The 17,711-nt window shown below is 48.3% G+C and overlaps 1 protein-coding gene and 2 non-coding genes across 4 annotated transcripts in view; 1 reads left to right on the forward strand and 2 right to left on the reverse strand.

The window, feature by feature from the left end:
* Nucleotides 1–17,711, forward strand: part of LOC144121526 (monocarboxylate transporter 5-like) — a 171,365-nt gene that overhangs the window by 74,876 nt on the left and 78,778 nt on the right. The gene's annotated exons all lie outside the window — the stretch shown is intronic.
* Nucleotides 8,690–8,762, reverse strand: TRNAK-CUU (transfer RNA lysine (anticodon CUU)). Its single transcript has one exon. It is a non-coding gene; the product is annotated as a tRNA-Lys (tRNA).
* TRNAK-CUU (transfer RNA lysine (anticodon CUU)) lies at nt 8,944–9,016 on the reverse strand. Its single transcript has one exon. It is a non-coding gene; the product is annotated as a tRNA-Lys (tRNA).

Below are 17,711 nucleotides of genomic sequence, written 5' to 3' on the forward strand. Positions count from 1 at the left end.
CCATTTTAAAACCGGAAGAGGAGTGCCGTGAGGAAGGAATCCTCGATCATCCTCAGATCCTCCGACCTTCCCCCATCACCCTCCAATGGGTTCCTAAATTTTGTAAATAATGTAAATAAACCCCCTGTACAGTTTCCTTCATAACCAAGTCCGACAACGTCATTCGTAGAAGGGACCTGCGGCGCTGAAAGAGTCAGCTCACTCAAGAACCCCTCATCTCTAGCAACTCGTTGGCAGCAGCTGAAATGGACCGTGCGATATCGTGCTTTCTCAACCGGTAAGCGTTTCGGCATTTTGCTATAGGATTCGCCAGGCTTCAGATTTTGAGAGACTAATCGAGAATAACTGGGAAGTGTATGCCAATTGAGGAAGAGTAATCTCGCGACATTTTTGAGGATAGCATTGCCAAAGCGGAGAAAGCGTTGTCATAGACTTTATGAAATTGTCAAAGCCGGACTTGCTGTTGTTATGCGAGGAACTGTCTACAGAAGTGCAGAGCTAAATTACAAAACCTGAAATATACAAGACAATTCAAAAACACGTAGAGGACGATCAGCTGGTAGATACGTGGAATTTGGTACGAGAAGAAAAAACACGTAAAGAGAAAGCCGATCAGGAGGAAAAAAGAAAAAGGGAAGCGGAATGGGAAAAAGTGAAGGAACGGCAAAAGTGGAAAACTGGAAAAGAAGAAAGAAATCTAAAGCGATTGCAGCTTGAAAACGAAAATCGTAAAAAAAGGCGACAGTACGAGAGCCGGGTCTCCTGAAAGAGCAAGCGATATACAATCATATAGAATGAACAGATTCATGCAGCCCTATGAAAGTGGATGGAACATAGGATTGTACCCGGGAAACTTTGAGAGAACTTGCGAAAGGGAGAACTTTGCTCGCAGTACATGGCCGCAACGGCTTCTGACACTCTTGCCATGTGAAGTAGCTGAAGTCATAGCGAGACTTAGCCCACAAGACGCAGCTGACTACGAAAAAATCAAAGCCAGCCTGCTAAAAAGGTACCGGCTGTCAGCCGAAGCTTTCCGACAGCGCTTCAGGAGCACCACAAAAAACGATAGCGAGGGCTATCCGAATTTCTTGTATTGCCTAAAGACGAATCTGCTAGAGTGGCTACAAGGAGCCGAGGTTTACGAAAGCCGAGACAAAATCATCGAGTGTTTTTGCCTTGAGCAATTTTACCGAAGCATTCCCCAAGTGGTGAAACTGTGGGTTCAAGATAGGGAAAAAGTCGACACAGTTGAAAGGGCCGCTGAGCTAGCAGAGGAGTACGTTTCGCGCAGAAGGTTGAGCACTGAAGAGGGTGCGTCACACGCTCGAAACGCGATGTGAGATAAAGGGCCTAGCAGAAAGACGCGAAGTGCTAGAAGTTCGGAGCAATCAGAGGCAACGAAGGTAGCACCAGAAAAGCGTGAAGAACAGGCGAAGAGAGAGGGAGCAGACAAAGCCGCGAAAAAAGAGTTTGAGGCTAGTAAGCCATTTCGTTGCTACAACTGCAATGGTGTCGGGCACTTTGCAGCCAAGTGTACAAAGCAACGTTTGGTGTTATCGTGCGTCGAGGATAACGCCGAGAATATAGAGCTCCTTAAGCCATACCTGCACGAGCTGCACGTTAACGGGAAACCGTGCAGAGTGCTTCGTGATAGCGCCGCGACGATGGACGTTGTCCATCCGTCTTACGTTTCCGCGGACGATTTTACGGGAGAAGTCTCGTGGATCAAACAGGCAGTAGAAGAACACAGTGTATGCCTTCCCATAGCTAGAGTGAAAATTTGTGGACCGTTTGGAGAGCTAATCACTGAGGCCGCAGTTTCGAAGGCCGTGTCACTTCAATATCCTTACCTCTTCTCGAATCGATCAGGCCAATTGCTACGCGAGAGAGGCCAGAAACTCGGAAGCGGGGTGATACAAGCTTTTACAAGGTCGAAAACTCGCCAGCTCACATCTCAACTAAGTCAGATTCCCGAACCTCAGGTAGCCAGAGACGCACCAGCCAGCATATCGTTGCAAACAAATGAGGAGGGAAGGGAACCAACGAGTAGTGAAAGCCAGACAGCTGACCGAGCAAATGAGCGACGAGGGACTTCAACCACTAAGTCGGTAGAGGAATCAGAAAACGCTGAAGGATCCGTTTTATCTCCAACATCACGTTGTTTTGATCGCCTTCTGCAGGTGAATAGGGAGTCCCTAATAAAAGAACAGAATCAGGATCCCACTTTGGAAGGACTGCACCTTACAGCTAAAGAGGACATTGCGAGACGCAACATAACGATGCATGAGAAGGGAGGCCTATTATACCGACACTACCAGGACAGAAAAGGCAAAACATTTGATCAGCTGGTCGTGCCCGAAAAATACAGAGCGGACATTCTGAGTCTCTGCCACGCAAATGGCTAGGCAGGATGTCTAGGAATCAATAAAACAAAGGAGCGGTTATTAATAGAATATTATTGGTCGGGTTGTTTCAAAGATGCCGAACGCTACGTAAAATCATTCGATGCGTGCCAGCGCGTGGGCAAGCCGGGAAAGACATAGAAGGCTCTACTGAAAATTGTTCCATTGATCTCGGAACCCTTCCGCCGGCTTGTAATAGACACAGTAGACCCTTTGCCTAAAACGAAATCAGGCTATAAGTACTTGCTTACTATGCTATGTCCCGCCACAAATTTCCCGAAGCAATTCCGTTGAAGGACTTTAGCTCCACAGAAATAGTTGACGCCCTTTTGTCAGTGTTCGCGAGAATAGGATCTCCGGACGAAATCCAAGCCGATCAGGCGACGGTCTTTACAAGCGCCTTGACGACCACGTTCCTAGAAAGATGCGGAATAAAACTGTTACACAGCTCGGTGTACCATCCACAGTTCAATAGTGTAGAGAAATGGCATTCGGTGCTGAAGCGGGTGCTACGCGCTCTTTGTTATGAGCATAAAGCAGACTGGGAGGATTGTCTACCGGCCACACTTTTCGCTTTACGAACAGTCCCCCACGAAGCTACGGGGTTTACACCAGCAGAACTCGTGTACGGAAGAGCCCTCCGCTCTCTCCTCCGTATGCTGAGAAATGTGGGAAGGGACGGGAGAGAACCAGACAGTGGTTGAGTACGTGCTTCAGCTACTCTACCGCCTTAACAACACGAGGGAAATAGTAAACCGGAATATGAAAGCTGCCCAGGAGTCCTCCAAGGTTTATTATGACAAAAACGCGCCTTCGAGGTTTCACCGCGGGCGATCGCATGATGATCCTCCGGCCATCAAAAAAAAACAAGCTGGAAGTTCACTGGGATGGTCCAGTGGAAGTGTTGCAAAAACTGTCGGAGACGAATTACGCGCTAAGGGTTCCAGGCAGGGGAAAGCAGGTGAGAATCTATCACTGCAATCTGATGAAGCCGTCCGTACCGCAGCGGGATCGCCAGTCTGACTCTAAATGAACCAGAAGAGCTGGACAGCGAGAGTCAGGGTTGGAAGGAAGGTGCGGACGCTAGTGACAACGTGGAGAACATTCTGGCTCTCTCCGTGAATGCAAATTTCCTAAGCGGGACCCAGGTCGACACTCTAAAGCAGTTGTTGAGCGAATTCGCTGACATATTTAGCAGTCGCCCGGGAAAGACACACCTCCTGACGCACGAAATTGAGCTCGCATCTAATGTGCCGGTACGGTCGAAATCCTACAGGGTATCACCGCGGCAAAAAGAAATAATGAACGCGGAAATTCAGCGCATCTTGGAGTTAGGGGTTGTACAGCCAGCGGAAAGTGACTATACCTCACCGCATATTCTTGTTGAGGCCCCAGGGAAAGAACTTCGTCCCTGCGTGGATTATAGAAAGCTGAATGCAATTACCAGGGATCAGCTATACCCGATTCCCAACATAGAGGAAAGGATAGAAAGGGTGAGCGATGCGAAATTTATTTCCACCCTCGATCTCGTACGGGGATATTGGCAAGTACCCCTCTCAGAAAGCGCGAGCAGGTATGCCGCTTTCATCTCCCCAGCGGGCACCTTTCGACCCTTAATGCTTAGTTTTGGGTTGAAGAATGCCCCCTACAGCTTCTGGAAACTCATGGACATCGTACTGAAGGACATGCAGTGCTTTGCACTCCCTTATTTAGACGATGTGGCTATTTTTTCGGAAACCTGGCAAGAGCATCTAGAACACCTAAAGACCGTGTTTTCCAGTTTACAACAGGCTGGACTGACACTGAAGGCAGAAAAGTGTAGATTTGGTTGCGCTCAGGTGACGTACTTGGGCCACGTTGTAGGCCAGGGAACTAGGAGCTCATCCGAGTTAAAGATTGCCCCGATCGCAGCATTTCCGCAACCACGGACGAAAACGGACATTCGCTCCTTTTTGGGATTAGTTGGGTACTATCAGCGATATATCCCTAGCTACTCACAGCGGGCTAGTTCCTGAACTGACGCCTTGCAAAAGGAGCACCTAATAACGTAAGTTGGGATAACCAAAAAGAAAACGCCTTCAAAAGCCTGAAGGAAGCACTCGTGTCCCGACCCTTGCTCAGGACCCCTGACTATGGGAAAGAGTTCATAGTCCAGTGTGACGCCAGTGATAGAGGGCTGGGTGCTGTCTTAAGCCCAGTTGGCTACGACCATGAAGAACACCCAGTTCTGTACATCAGCCGGAAACTGACCAGTAGAGAGGAAGCGTACAGCGCTTCCGAAAAAGAGTGCGCGTGTTTAGTTTGGGCAGCGCAGAAGTTGTCGTGTTACCTTTACGGAGCAAAGTTTGTATTTGAGACCGACCATTGTCCTTCAACGTGGCTGCGACAGATGTCCCCCCAAAATGGTCGCTTGTTCAGATGGAGTCTGGCTCTCCAACAGTACAATTTCTCGGTGCGTTATAAGAAGGGGAAACTGCACGGAAATGCTGAAGGCTTGAGCGGACTGATGTAAGCGGAGAACTTAGAGGAATCTCCTCCTGTGTGAGTGTCTTTTTTTGACTTTGTTCCGAGTAATCCGGCTGTGGCAATTTCAAAAGGGGATGTTTCACGCTCTGTCGGCACAAAATTAACCAAAATTTAAACATATTTTTTTAAGTGTCTTGTTGTCAATGGAAGAAGCCTGGTGATTCTTTGGCGAATTCCGAGCGCTTGCGGGCGGGGCAGTGCTTTGCTGTTTGGAACGTCCCACCTGCGCTTTCCTTTGTTGGTGGTGCTTTGGGTTTTGCCTTGGGGGCGGTGATATTGCAATCCAGGGGACCAACACGGACGATATCTCATCTCTTCCTGCCCAGCGGTCATCAACGCTGGACATTCGAGATTTTTCGGGCCGTGGAGGAGCTGTAAGGATTCTGGCGGCAGCCCGTCTGGGTTAGCTGCGTAGTCGGCCCGGGACACCTGCAGCCGCGGTCCCTGCACGGCGATAGGCATCTTGTTTTCCACGGCCTGTCCCCGCTTGAGTTACTGGATTCGAGACGGACGACTCTGCCACCGTTTGTAAACAACATTGCTACGGAAGCAGTTAGTGACCGCCGACTCGAGCAGGGGTGGCTCACGCATTGTACTGTGCCGGCTCACCGGCGCCTCGCCCATTCGGACTTCCCGGAAGGCGTGTCCGGCTTGACAGCGTGAGAACTCTCGTTCGGACGCGAAGACAACGCTCTCTCTGAGGGGGCGATGTTCCAGTGGCACCCTCTCTCTACGGCGAGACATGTGAGGGGGCGTGTCCCTATGTGAAGTGGTGTGTGTGTGTGTGTGTGTGTGTGTGTGTGTGTGTGTGTGTGTGTGTGTGTGTGTGTGTGTGTGTGTGTGTGTGTGTGTGTGTGTGTGTGTGTGTGTGTGTGTGTGTGTGTGTGTGTGTGTGTGTGTGTGTGTGTGTGTGTGTAGGACAGCGCAAGTTAGGCCACGCCCAACCTGCCGAATACCTGCTCGAACCTGGGGAATCCTAGGGACCGGACCCTTTTTAAACCGGACGACGAGTGCCGTGAGGAAGGAATCCTCGATCATCCTCAGATCCTCCGACCTTCCCCCATCACCCTCCAATAGGTTCCTAAATTTTGTAAATAATGTAAATAAACCCCCTGTGCAGTTTCCTTCATAACCAAGCCCGACAACGTCATTCGTAGAAGGGAACTGCGGCGCTGAAAGAGTCAGCTCACTCAGGGACCCCTCATCTCTAACAATAGATAACAATTATTTGTCCAAGGGACGAATAGACCTTTATCTTGCATTCATGTTTTTACTGATAATATGTCAGTATGCAGTTTAAAGGAAAAGGATTTGACTGATGGTAGTACTGGCATCTTCGTAACTCTCTTGAGCAGATCTCCTCCTGGGCGTCCACGTTGTGGCGAACGGTAAATCGGTACAGGTAGCATTATGTCCACTAAATGCGAGTACAATTCTTTCCGCGTATCTTTACTCAGGCATTCAGCAGAGAATCGAATGTGCAGCATCCTATATGCGAGAAGCACTTCACGCATGTACCCTCTAAGAGCACCGCTCATAGTTTGACATGAGCATACAACAAATTCTGACAGATCTCTACGTAGTCGAACTTGCACTGCTGTGTGAAGGAACAGGCATTTTGGTCACGGAGAAACATGAATCGTGAGACAACTTGTCGCAAAAACAAATGTACAAGACATAGACCACCTTTTTTCAGAGACAGAAACAAGTTTGCTTGACTGGCTCTCTCCCAAGTCGAAGACAAAATAAACACGGCAAAAACACGGTGAATTTCTTTAATGGTAACTCGTGATGCACTTAGCGCATTCATCACGTACCATATCTTTGCAATCAGAAATGTATTGCAAAGAGTGACGCGCGAGAACGCAGACAATTGTCTCCCTTGTTACGCGTCAGCATTTTCCTTCACCCTTGAAGTTTGGTCCTCCCAGTACGGATTAGGGTCCCGGTAAAAGTGAAGAGGTACACCAAGGTACGTTGTCGGTATGGTGGACCAGGGTATTCTACTGCAATGGTCTGGTGTGGCTTCCCAACTGCCATGCCAAAAACCATATATTTTTTCCCAATTTATCAGCGCCCCCGTGCACTGACAAAATTTATGGACCACATTTGTGACCTCACAAATGCTTTCTCTGTCGGGACAGAAAATAGCAATGTCTTCAGCATAAGCCAAAATTTTCACATGCTCTGACTGCAGCCTAAATCCCATTATGCGCTCGTTAGTTTGAATGGCTATGCAAAGCGGCTCGAGGTAAGCAGCGAATAACAGGGGCGACAACGGTCATCCCTGTCTCACAGATGAGCGCACTTGCAGACTATCAGTCAGGTCTCCGTTCACAATGATCCGTGTTGTACAATTGGCATCCGCCATTTCGACGCCCTCTGTTATTACGCTTCCTACGTTGGAATGGTCTAATATTGCGAACAGCACATCATGAGAAACACGGTTAAACGCTTTTGCGAGATCGAGTTGCATCATCGCAACTCGCGCAGCAAGTGCGTCACAGCAATGCAGCACACTTCGCGCTACGTGTATGTTCGTGGCGATGCTTCGACTCTTTATACCGCAGGTCTGATGTGGGCCAACCAGCATTGTTATCAAACTCAGCAGTCTTTTGGCCAGAACCGTCAAGAATATCTTGTAGTCGACGTTATTGAGGCTTGTCGGGCGATAAGATCCCATTAGCAGACGTTTTTCCGGTGCCTCAGTTTTGGGAATGAGAACAATGTGCAAAGTTGTAAAGGAGAGTGGTACACGACTTTGCTCATAAGATTCGGCGATAACCTTGAGGAGAACGTGAGCTATCATTGTTTTGAAAGTTCTGTAAAAAGCTGTCCCCAGGCCATCAGGTGCCTTTGCAGCTGGCAGAGCGTCTATTGCGTCCTCTGTTGCTTTCACTGACATCGGTTGTTCCAGGCGCGTTTTAACTTCGTCATCGAGCTTTGGCATTAACGGCGGAAATTGCGCTTGTAAACCACCTACAACACTGCGCGAACAGCCAAGCAGTTGTTTGAAATGATCGACAATGACGCGTTTTATAACTGTGCTGTCAGCCGAAATGTCGCTCCCGTTTATTACTTCCCGCATTTACCTGTGACACGCGTATCGTTTCTCGTCCGATAACGCACGCTTTGTTGGTTTTGCTTGGGCCCACAGCTTCTCGGACCGAGAAGCCGGGCGACTAGTTCCCTGCTTCGTCCGGGGCTACATAAAGATAAGGCAGCTAGAGTAGACACAAGGAACAGCCTTTTTTGTCGTCATAGGCGCTTTTTTTTCTTTATTGCCTGGCTTTGACCCATAACATTTACACAAAAAACACTCAACAAAAAACCCACAAAACGCTATGTACATACGACACTGTCGTGGTCAGCCATCATGAGTCTGGCTTCGTCATACTAAAATTCACGAAGCATACAGAGCGGCTCTAGCCTCGAGAGCCAATCGGGAGGCTCCGCAGCTGCTTTCTGGATGGCCAGAAAGCAGTCCATTCTTTCCCGAAAATAAATTCGGGCAGGTCGTGCGTCTTTGTCACAATAATAGCCTGCCATTCTGGAGCGCCATATACTGTGGAGGCCCAAGAGCATTGGCATGCAGCCCCAGATTTTTTTTCTTTATTGCCTGGCTTTGACCCATAACATTTACACAAAAAACACTTAACAAAAAACACACAAAACGCTATGTACATACGACACTTTGTGGAACAAGGGCTTGCCTTAAAATCAGACAGAAGGAATATGGGACGCAGCTAAAAAGAAAGAAGCGCCCAACGTGGGGCTCGAACCCACGACCCTGAGATTAAGAGTCTCATGCTCTACCGACTGAGCTAGCCGGGCGATGAGTTCCCCGTTTCCTCCCGGGTCACATAGAGATAGGCCAGCTAGAGTGGAAAGAACAGCTTGTTTTGCCGTCATAGGTGCTTTGGCATGCAGCCCCAGATAACATTGTGTAACAAGGGCTTGCCTTAAAGTCAGACAGAAGGAATATGGGATGGAGCTAAAAAAAAAAAAAAAGAAGCGCCCAACGTGGGGCTCGCACCCACGACCCTGAGATTAAGAGTCTCATGCTCTACCGACTGAGCCAGCCGGGTCACATAGAGATAGGCCAGCTAGACTGGAAAGAACAGCTTGTTTTGCCGTCATAGGCGCTTTGGCATTCAGCACCAGATTACATTGTGGATAACAAGGGCTTCCATTAAAATCAGGCTGAATATTGGATGCAGGGCAAGAAAAAAAAAAGAAGCGCCCAACGTGGTGACAATAGGCCGCCACGTGATTCTGCAGTAAGTGCTCTCAGATGTGTATCGTTGTTTTCTATTTAAATCAAAATAAGTTCTTGGGGGAACATTACACTGAAGAGGACTTGTATGCTTTGATGTAGAACTGTGCACTGTATGCTTTTATGATAATGACATGAAGTGTTGTTGATGACAAGCGAAAATGCATGTTCATCTATTTCAAGGATGGAAATAACTTTATTGGGACACAGCAGACACAAGAGCCAACCGGTCCCTCAGCTGTTCCAAGGCTAGTCGCAGACTAGCCACATCAGGGAAGAGGGGCACGGGCAATGAAATGATTGAATGGCTACAGGGCAGGAGAATATAGGGAATGCTCCAGATGAAGATGGAATTAGGGGCGATTGGCGCGTGCAGGGGAAAAACATTCACTGTAGAGGAATGAACGGGTAATGGTGAGAAGTGTATTGCGTTGAATACGCTGAAGAACGCGTAGCAGGGTGGTAGCGAGAGATTTGACAGGAACAGGAAGGGTAGGAAGAGGTTATTTGATGTTGTCATAGTGAAGATGTCACAGTTACCATGGTGACAGTGTTCCAAGGTCAACCGCAACCTTACCCGATCTAATTCTACTGTTAATCTGTTACTTGAATGCCCTGAGTGGTGACAAGGACGAAACGAGTCAACGACTGGATGGTTGGTTTCGCCCTCGTCACCACTTAGCGCATTCAAACAATAGAGCAATGCAGTATCAACTAGCCTTTTTAGTCGCTTTGCTAAATTTATTGTTGAAAAATAAGTTCAGAGTTTCAGCCAGTGAATTCCCTCGTACAGTGAACATGGGTGCGGTAACGTTGCATACAGGGGACACTGTTCACAGGCTGGGTAAGACTACATACGGAAGCTCCCTATATGGCGCAATTTTGGCGCCATACGTAAAGTTCAAGTACTCATGCTTTCTCTTTAGTTACCATGGATATGGGGCCACAAAAAAACTCACAGGACGGGTACGACTATGTAACGCGAAATTCAGCGATAGCTGTGTAGGGATTTAGTTTTGGCAGGCGGCTGTTCCAAACAGAGCTCCACGTAGGCTTATGCGACATATGTTGGGCGTGACATAAGGTGACATCACACAACGAGACACAAACAGATGCACAACATTATTAATGGTCTTAACACATCCTACGTGGTATCATGCTGGATGATAACCATACCCGGCTTACCATGGTAACCATGGCAACGTACCCACCGGTTACGCCGACGCGGAAGCCAGGGAGGGGCGGCTAACAGCTATCGCTGTAAAAATCGTCACTGGGGCAAGTACGGAAAGTTCCGGTTGTTTACAACAGGTAAGCAAGGCTTAAAATAACCCTTATGAGAGGAAGTCTGTCAAGCCCCTAGCGCGAGCTCTTATTTAAATCAAGGAAGACGAAGCATGCCCAACGATCGCCGAGGTGCCACACGCCGGGGCCCACACGCGACCACACTGACGCGCACGCCACACTGATTTATTCTGCGCCAAGTTTGAATGCAACGTCAGCGACACAAAGGAAGAAAGAAAAGCACAATAGTCTCGTTGAGCCCACGGCCAAACGCACTTTCCCCTACAGCTCGCGCTTTAAGGAGATCTTTTGCCTCAAGAGGCGGGAAGCGACCACCACGTACAATGAGTCGTCTTGTGCACCTTTTCCCACATAGGTTGGAGCGAAAGAAGGTATTTTATTAACATTTTCCAGAGCGCGGCGATATATACGGTTATGACGCAGATATGTACATTTTTCTTAAGTCTTCGCAGCTGAAGATCATTTCACAGCAAAAACCGCCGCGGTGGCTCAGTGGGTATAGTGCTCGGCTGCTAACACGGAGGTCGCATTTAGATGGAAACGAAATGCTAGAGGCCCGTGTGCTGTGCGATGTCAGTGCACGTTAAAGAACCCCAGAGGGTTGAAATTTCCGGAGCCTTCCAATATGGCGTCCATCATAGCCTGAGTCGCTTTAGGACGTTAAACCACATAAAACCAAACCACTTCACAGCAGAAGAACTTGCTAAAGAAATAATTGCGTTATTAAATGTATTAATTCTTGGTACTTCAATTATACATCACATGAAAACCTCCTTGAACTACTTGATTAATATATTGAAGTTCGAACAGAGTTTAACGTATTTCGTCTGGAACGAGGCCGTTGCAGACGAAGAGCGGGCCTGATTTTGCTGCTGCAATGATGGGCTTCTCTTGTGGCTTTTTTCCCGGCCGTATGGAACAACTGCATCGCGAAACTACTATCTATCCTTACTCAAACCTCGCGCTGGCTCCAGCTAATTATGTTTCGAGGAAGCTTTCGTGGAATGTTTTACTGCTTTGCACTGCCAGCGTACAGTAAGACGACAGCGACTGGCACGAAGGAAACGAGGATTGAATCAAAGGACCAAGGTGTTGCTTATATTAAGGAGCCTAAATTAAATTTTAAAGGAAAGACGTGGATTAACCGAAAAATAAAGAAGATGAAGAAGAAGCATTCGGTGAGGTGGAGAGAGATGATTGGTGGAGAAGCATTCGGTGAGCTGGAGAGAGATGATTGGTGGAGAAGAGAAGAAGAAGAAGACGACGACAAGGCTTACGTGTACTAAGGCCAAGGCTATAAAAGGGCGAGGGAGAGCGAGGCACGGGGGGGAACAGCAGAGAAGCGGAGGCTCCGGCGGGTCAGGGACACTTTGGCTGGAAGAGAGCGACGCCGGCTACTGCTCCGGTGAGCTCGCGTTCTACGGCATCGCATCGTGGACTTCCTGCCGTGCTTGAGCCCGTCATGGGGAGTCAACAGAGGACGCTACCACCTGCTACGGCCAGGGGTGTCTCCAGCGCTGTTGACACCCATCCGGGTGGTGCCCCCAACGCCAACAACATCTGCATCACCTCCACGGGCGCTTGGACCGGGAGCTTGTACGACGCCGCCAGCGACGCCAGCCCCAGCATGTCGAACGCCGCCTCGACGCCGGCTACTGGATCTATACAACGCCGCAGCCGCACCGAACCAACCGTGAGCACGAACGCCGACCGCTAATAGTAGAACGCTAGTAGTAGACGCTGGTAGCAGTGTACCCGGGACGTGTGTATTTATAGTCTTTGTGTTTTGTGTTAGTTTTGTTAGTTTTCTGTTCTAGTGTGCTTGTCACGTATGTTGTATTAAATGTGCGTTTGTGTGGGTACACCCGTCGCCTAGTCCATTCTTTCAGTCCGAGTGTTCTCCGGGGAAGATCCGTGACACAAGGCTGCTTCTTTGCGGTGATTATCGAATAAAAGACAATAAGCCCAGCTTCAATGAGCCCAGCTTTGGTTTTGCGGTCCAATCCAAAATTCCCCATGCCTGACGCGGCAGATATGTGTTTCAACACTCTTTTTATGAGTGAAAATAAACGGTACACTTGGCCACTCAGAGAAAAAAAAAATGTAATGAAAATTGGTTTTCGGGAAAAGGAAACAACGCAGTGTCTGTCTCACATCGCGGCGCACACCTGAACCACGCCGTAAGGGAAGGGACACGAGGGACTGAAAGAAGAAAGGAAGAAAGGGGTGCCGTACTTAGTGGAGTGCTCGGGAATAATTTCGACCACCTGGGATCTTTAACGTGCACTGACATCGCACAGCACAAGGGCGCCTTTGCGTGTCGCCTCCATCTAGACGCTGCCGCCACGGTCGGGTTCGAACCCGTTTACTCCGGGTCATTAGCCGAGCGCGCTAACCACTGAGCCACCGAGGTGCACGAAAGCCCCGCGCGAGAGCACTGCTATCGCCGCAGCCGATCACACCTGGTGTTAAATTGCAACATATGTTGTTGTTGTTGCTACCCTCATACAATGGCACATGCCCGCATAGGGGGATTGGCCAAGAACTGGGGGCACAGAGCGTTTTTCAGATTAATATTTCCTGGACGAAATGAAATGAAAGTTGAGGAAGGAAGAAGAAACAAAAAAGAACGGCGAAATGAAACGCGAAATGCATAACGCACACAGGAGATCGACACTGAGGTTTATAGCCGAGTGGTTAAATAATAGTGATAATTGTAAGAATAAAAATAATATTAAAAAAAATTACCAAGGTAGCCGATTTGATTCCATTAAAAACATTTGGACGGCGGTAAAAACAGACCTGTGGCTGTACCCAAATATGGTGGCTCCAAACGACAATGTGCCTGGGCTTCTCAAATAAAGGCCAAGCTGTTGTAATGGCTTCTCTCAAAACCGCCTTCTCATCATGGTGTAACGGCAACAAAACATCTACAAATGGTCTATGGTTTCGCGCTCACCACAGAATACGCAGACGGGATAAAGCACCAACCCAGACCTGTGCAAATAAAAATTTAAGGGTGGGATCCGGCAGCAGAGCCTCTGTAGAGATACTTCAAGCTTCAGTGAATGGCATGATTTCCTGCTCCACGAATACCTAGGTGCCGGTAATCATCAGACCCTAAAGAGATCCAGTTGTCTTTCTTAACAAATTCTGTCTTCGAAACCTCGCTGCTTTGATGTACGCTGTAGCCGGAACGATAGGTAGCGCGGGGCCATCGAGGGACGCCTTTGCTGGCCAGTCCGCTGCTTCATTGGCTGTCACACCACTATGACCTGGCACCCATATAATGTGAACAAGGCTCAAATGCGGAGGGAGTAATGAATGGAAGGTGTTCAAGGTTGGCGAATCCACTGCCGAAGCAAGGGACGAACACCAAGAAAGAGAGTCTGTAATGACAGCCACTGAAGAGAAAGATGCAACACACTCTCGCGCTGTGCATTGCACATCGTCGTCTTCACCTACTTCCATATTCGGCGCGAACAGATCAGATCAGCTCAACCTCAGTCAGAGCTTAACCTGACTCTAATATCGTCGCCAGACGTGTCGGCGACACAGCAAAGCAACACCATGAGGCAATCGGGCTAAACTCATGCTTTAGTACGTCTACTCTGTTTAGCGACGTTAAAACCCTACCATGTTTTTGGGTGCTGTTTGTGGAGTGTAGTGCTACGTCCACAGCCTTTATTTAAGAGGGTGGCTTCAGAATGTTCGTATGTGTGCTTGCTTTGGAAGGTAAATTAGTTGGAACACTTGCACTGTCCTGCCACTGTTTGTATTCTTCTGCTGCTCTTCTTGCTACGTTTCTTTCAGAAATGAGTTGAGTTTTCCAAACTGACAAGCTGCGCATCATGTTGAACACCATTAGCTCCGTAATAACTTCCCGCAGCTCCTTGGCCATGTTCTCATTTGTCACCGTAGCTGGATAGGCACATTTCACTGCAAAATGCTATTCGGAGCCACACTATATGCGAAAGAAGGAGATATTCAGATCGAATGCTTCGCTGCCGCTTCGGTCCACTAGCACCGGTGGTGTAGCGCCTCGTTTAGAAAGCTGCAAAAGGAAGTTAGGCCGTCAGGACCGGAAGACTTCCCTGTGTACATGTTTGCAGCAGACCACTTCATTTTCCGCAGTACTCAGACCTCCGAAATTCTCTTCGTTTGCCATACCGCTTAAGCACGCGACAAGGAAGGTCTCCATTGAAAAGATTCAGTAATGACTCAGCAGTAAACGAATCAGTTACGATGCGGATAGGCACATTTCACTGCAAAATGGTATTCGGAGCCATGTTATGTGCGAAAGAAGGAGATATTCAGATCGAATGCTACGCTGCCACTATTTTATTTTGTTTTATTTTTATTATTATTTTAAATTTTGTGATTCATTTTTTGTTTATTTTTATTTTTTCAAGGACACATATGTTACTCCTGAGTTGTTGCTTAATCAACTTATCCATTTTATTTTATTTGCCACACAACTTATGATTGACAGTTAATGCGGACAACCCCCGTCCACAAACTTCCGTCCACGCCACTCATGAGCCAAGAAAGGCTTACGCCTCAAAAATACTCAGGGACTAATAATTACGCTATGTGTGTTAGAACTGTGGCAGCATCGGAAGCTATTCACGCTTTTACTGGGGGTCACGCACTTCCGGTCTGATGACGTCACTTCCTCCCTCCAAGTGGGCGAATTTTATGACCGACGACAGATTTAGGCCCCATGGGCCTTCTCATTCCATCGCATTAAAATGCGTTCAACACCTGCTCACATGTTACGCGTACACAAGGACACCGCGTGGTGCACCTCTCGAAACCAAGCTGCTCTAATTTATGCATGGGCGCGCGGATTGCGTCGGTGAAGTTACTTGGCCTCCTGAGTTTCTCACTGATGTATTTCACTGAGACTTCGAGATAAGGGAGGAGATATGCGTTCTCTACCTGCTGAGCTAGCCGGGATAAGAAATTAGTATGATTTAAGGCCTCATGAGAGGTGAGGTAGGGAGTGCCTAAGCAAAATAATTTCCTGCTCTCAAAGGCGCTCGACTTTGCTAACTACAGGTAACATTTATGAACAGTGCTGCAAAAAAAAAAACAGCGATAAAATAAAAAGAACCCACCCACTACCCTGAGATTAAAAGCAACGTTTTAGTATAAAACTATTATGGGTGCTTAAAACACGTTGGAGTGCTCAGACCAGCGTTTTTTTTCTCTCTTTTTCTGACTTCAGCGAAGCACGACACAGACAAAACAAAATTACAGGGCACAATGCTGACATGACATTCCCATAGTCAGTCTGCCAGAGGCTGGCTTCGTAGGATTAAAATTCGTTTAGAGCCGTCATAGGGTCCACCCTTGACAGCCTACTATATACATAGGGTCCACCCTTGACAGCCTACTATATACAGGAACAGTGTGGCACATTGAAATTTTCTTAGACTCACTAGTTAATGAGTACAGCCCAACAAATCATGTGGTTCTACCTGTGACCGATGCTTTTCACTCTTGAAAACCACGCCTAAAAAGGTATTTTCTCGTGCGGGCTGTGCGTTGACGGCAACATGCGTAACCGCGCCATTCGTTTCTTCCAAAGATTATGGGGGCCCGGCAACCAAATCAAGTCGCATGACGGGATGCCTTGACTGCTATCTACCACAAGCGGCAGTTACTTTTCAGGGGTTGTTTGCAAGATATTCCAGTAAAGTACTGTATCCCAGCACTCGAAAAGTGTGGGCTCAGTGATGTCAGGTTTGTAACAAAGAATGTAATTAATCGCCCAAGACACAGGTATATCTTTGTCGACTATCAGCAGATGTTTTAAAAGGGAACATATGTTTAATGAAAAAAATAAAGGCCAAATCCGGGCGCTTTTTCTACCTCCTCTGATTTTACTCAAACTTTCGCAGTATGGTCTCGGCAGTTTTCTGGTCCTTTGTGCCAAATCTCGTAGCAGGGCAGCGTTTTGTTGCGGAGCAAGTCAATTTTAAAATTTCCCCTTTTGTGGCCTCAATCACCTAGATCGGGGAGATTTCTACGGGCAACCTTGCGTGTGTGACGTCACTTGACGCACGGCCGTCGGTATTAGTTCTGCGTTTGCTGAAGGACAAAATTCGGAGCTGTATTCCGGTAATTTCAGACAAATGATGACCCAAGCTTTCACTTACAGTTGCCAGTTTAGCGAACCAACGTACACACGATAGGTTTTGTGACAGTATCACTGACGTCATAGGACGGTCTGTAGCGAGGTCATCGTTTGGTCGAAACCCAGTTGCGCTTTCAGTTCCCCGGTTTCCGCTCTTTTGAAATACTTCCACATGGTATTTTGAAAAATTGGCGGTGGTTTAGCTCTGGTTGAACCTGGAGTGACGCGATAGCTACAGCTGGCCGAGTGGAACTCGCTCAGTCGAATTGCAATGTCAGTCTTTCGCCGCTGCGTTTCGCTGGGCGTTCCCTCTTCATCTTCGTCCCTGGACGTGATTTACCCTCTCTCCCCCCGCACCACGTGACCAACCACGCACCACGTGACCACGTGGCGGCGCCGCCACGCTGAAGGCTCGAAATGCTAGCGTAATGTAGCTGTCGCTACAGAACTGTTTTTAAAGCGAAAGCTTTACTACCCCGTTCCGTAGCTTCTTCGTCTTTTGCGCCGTGTGCGCGCGTTTTGACCTTGAACCGAGGGGAAACCACATGACAGCTATGACGTCACTCAGCCGCCGCCGCCGCCGCCGAAACCAAGCTCTCGGCTCTGTTTCTATAGGCCTTCGGCGTTCGTTCTGTTCATTGGTGTTGGCGTTGTTGACAACACTCTAGACTCCGATGATTTTGACGAAAGGAAGGCGCATGACTTGCTCCGTGTGGAAGTGGACGCCTCAGTCGCGCTTTGAGGCCCGCGGCGGTGGAGAGAGAGAGATGTGGTCTGCATGCATTAGCGCTGACAACGTTGTGGCAGACATGCGGCACTGCAGCAATAGGCCGCAGAGTTCATTGGGTGACCAACCTCTCGCGATCAATTGCCCCGCCGCGGTGGCTCCGCTCGTCTACTGATCCCGAGTTACCGGGTCCGCCACGGTCCCTTACTCTTTCCATCACTTGAGCACCAGTACAAAGTGGAAACGGGGCAGTTTTCTGCATGTATGTATCATGTGAACATAACAGCTGCTATTTTGTTAGTGAATATGTTCAATTTGAGAATTTACGTACAA

Source organism: Amblyomma americanum, chromosome 2 (assembly GCF_052857255.1).
Source record: "Amblyomma americanum isolate KBUSLIRL-KWMA chromosome 2, ASM5285725v1, whole genome shotgun sequence".
Lineage (NCBI taxonomy): Eukaryota > Metazoa > Arthropoda > Arachnida > Ixodida > Ixodidae > Amblyomma > Amblyomma americanum.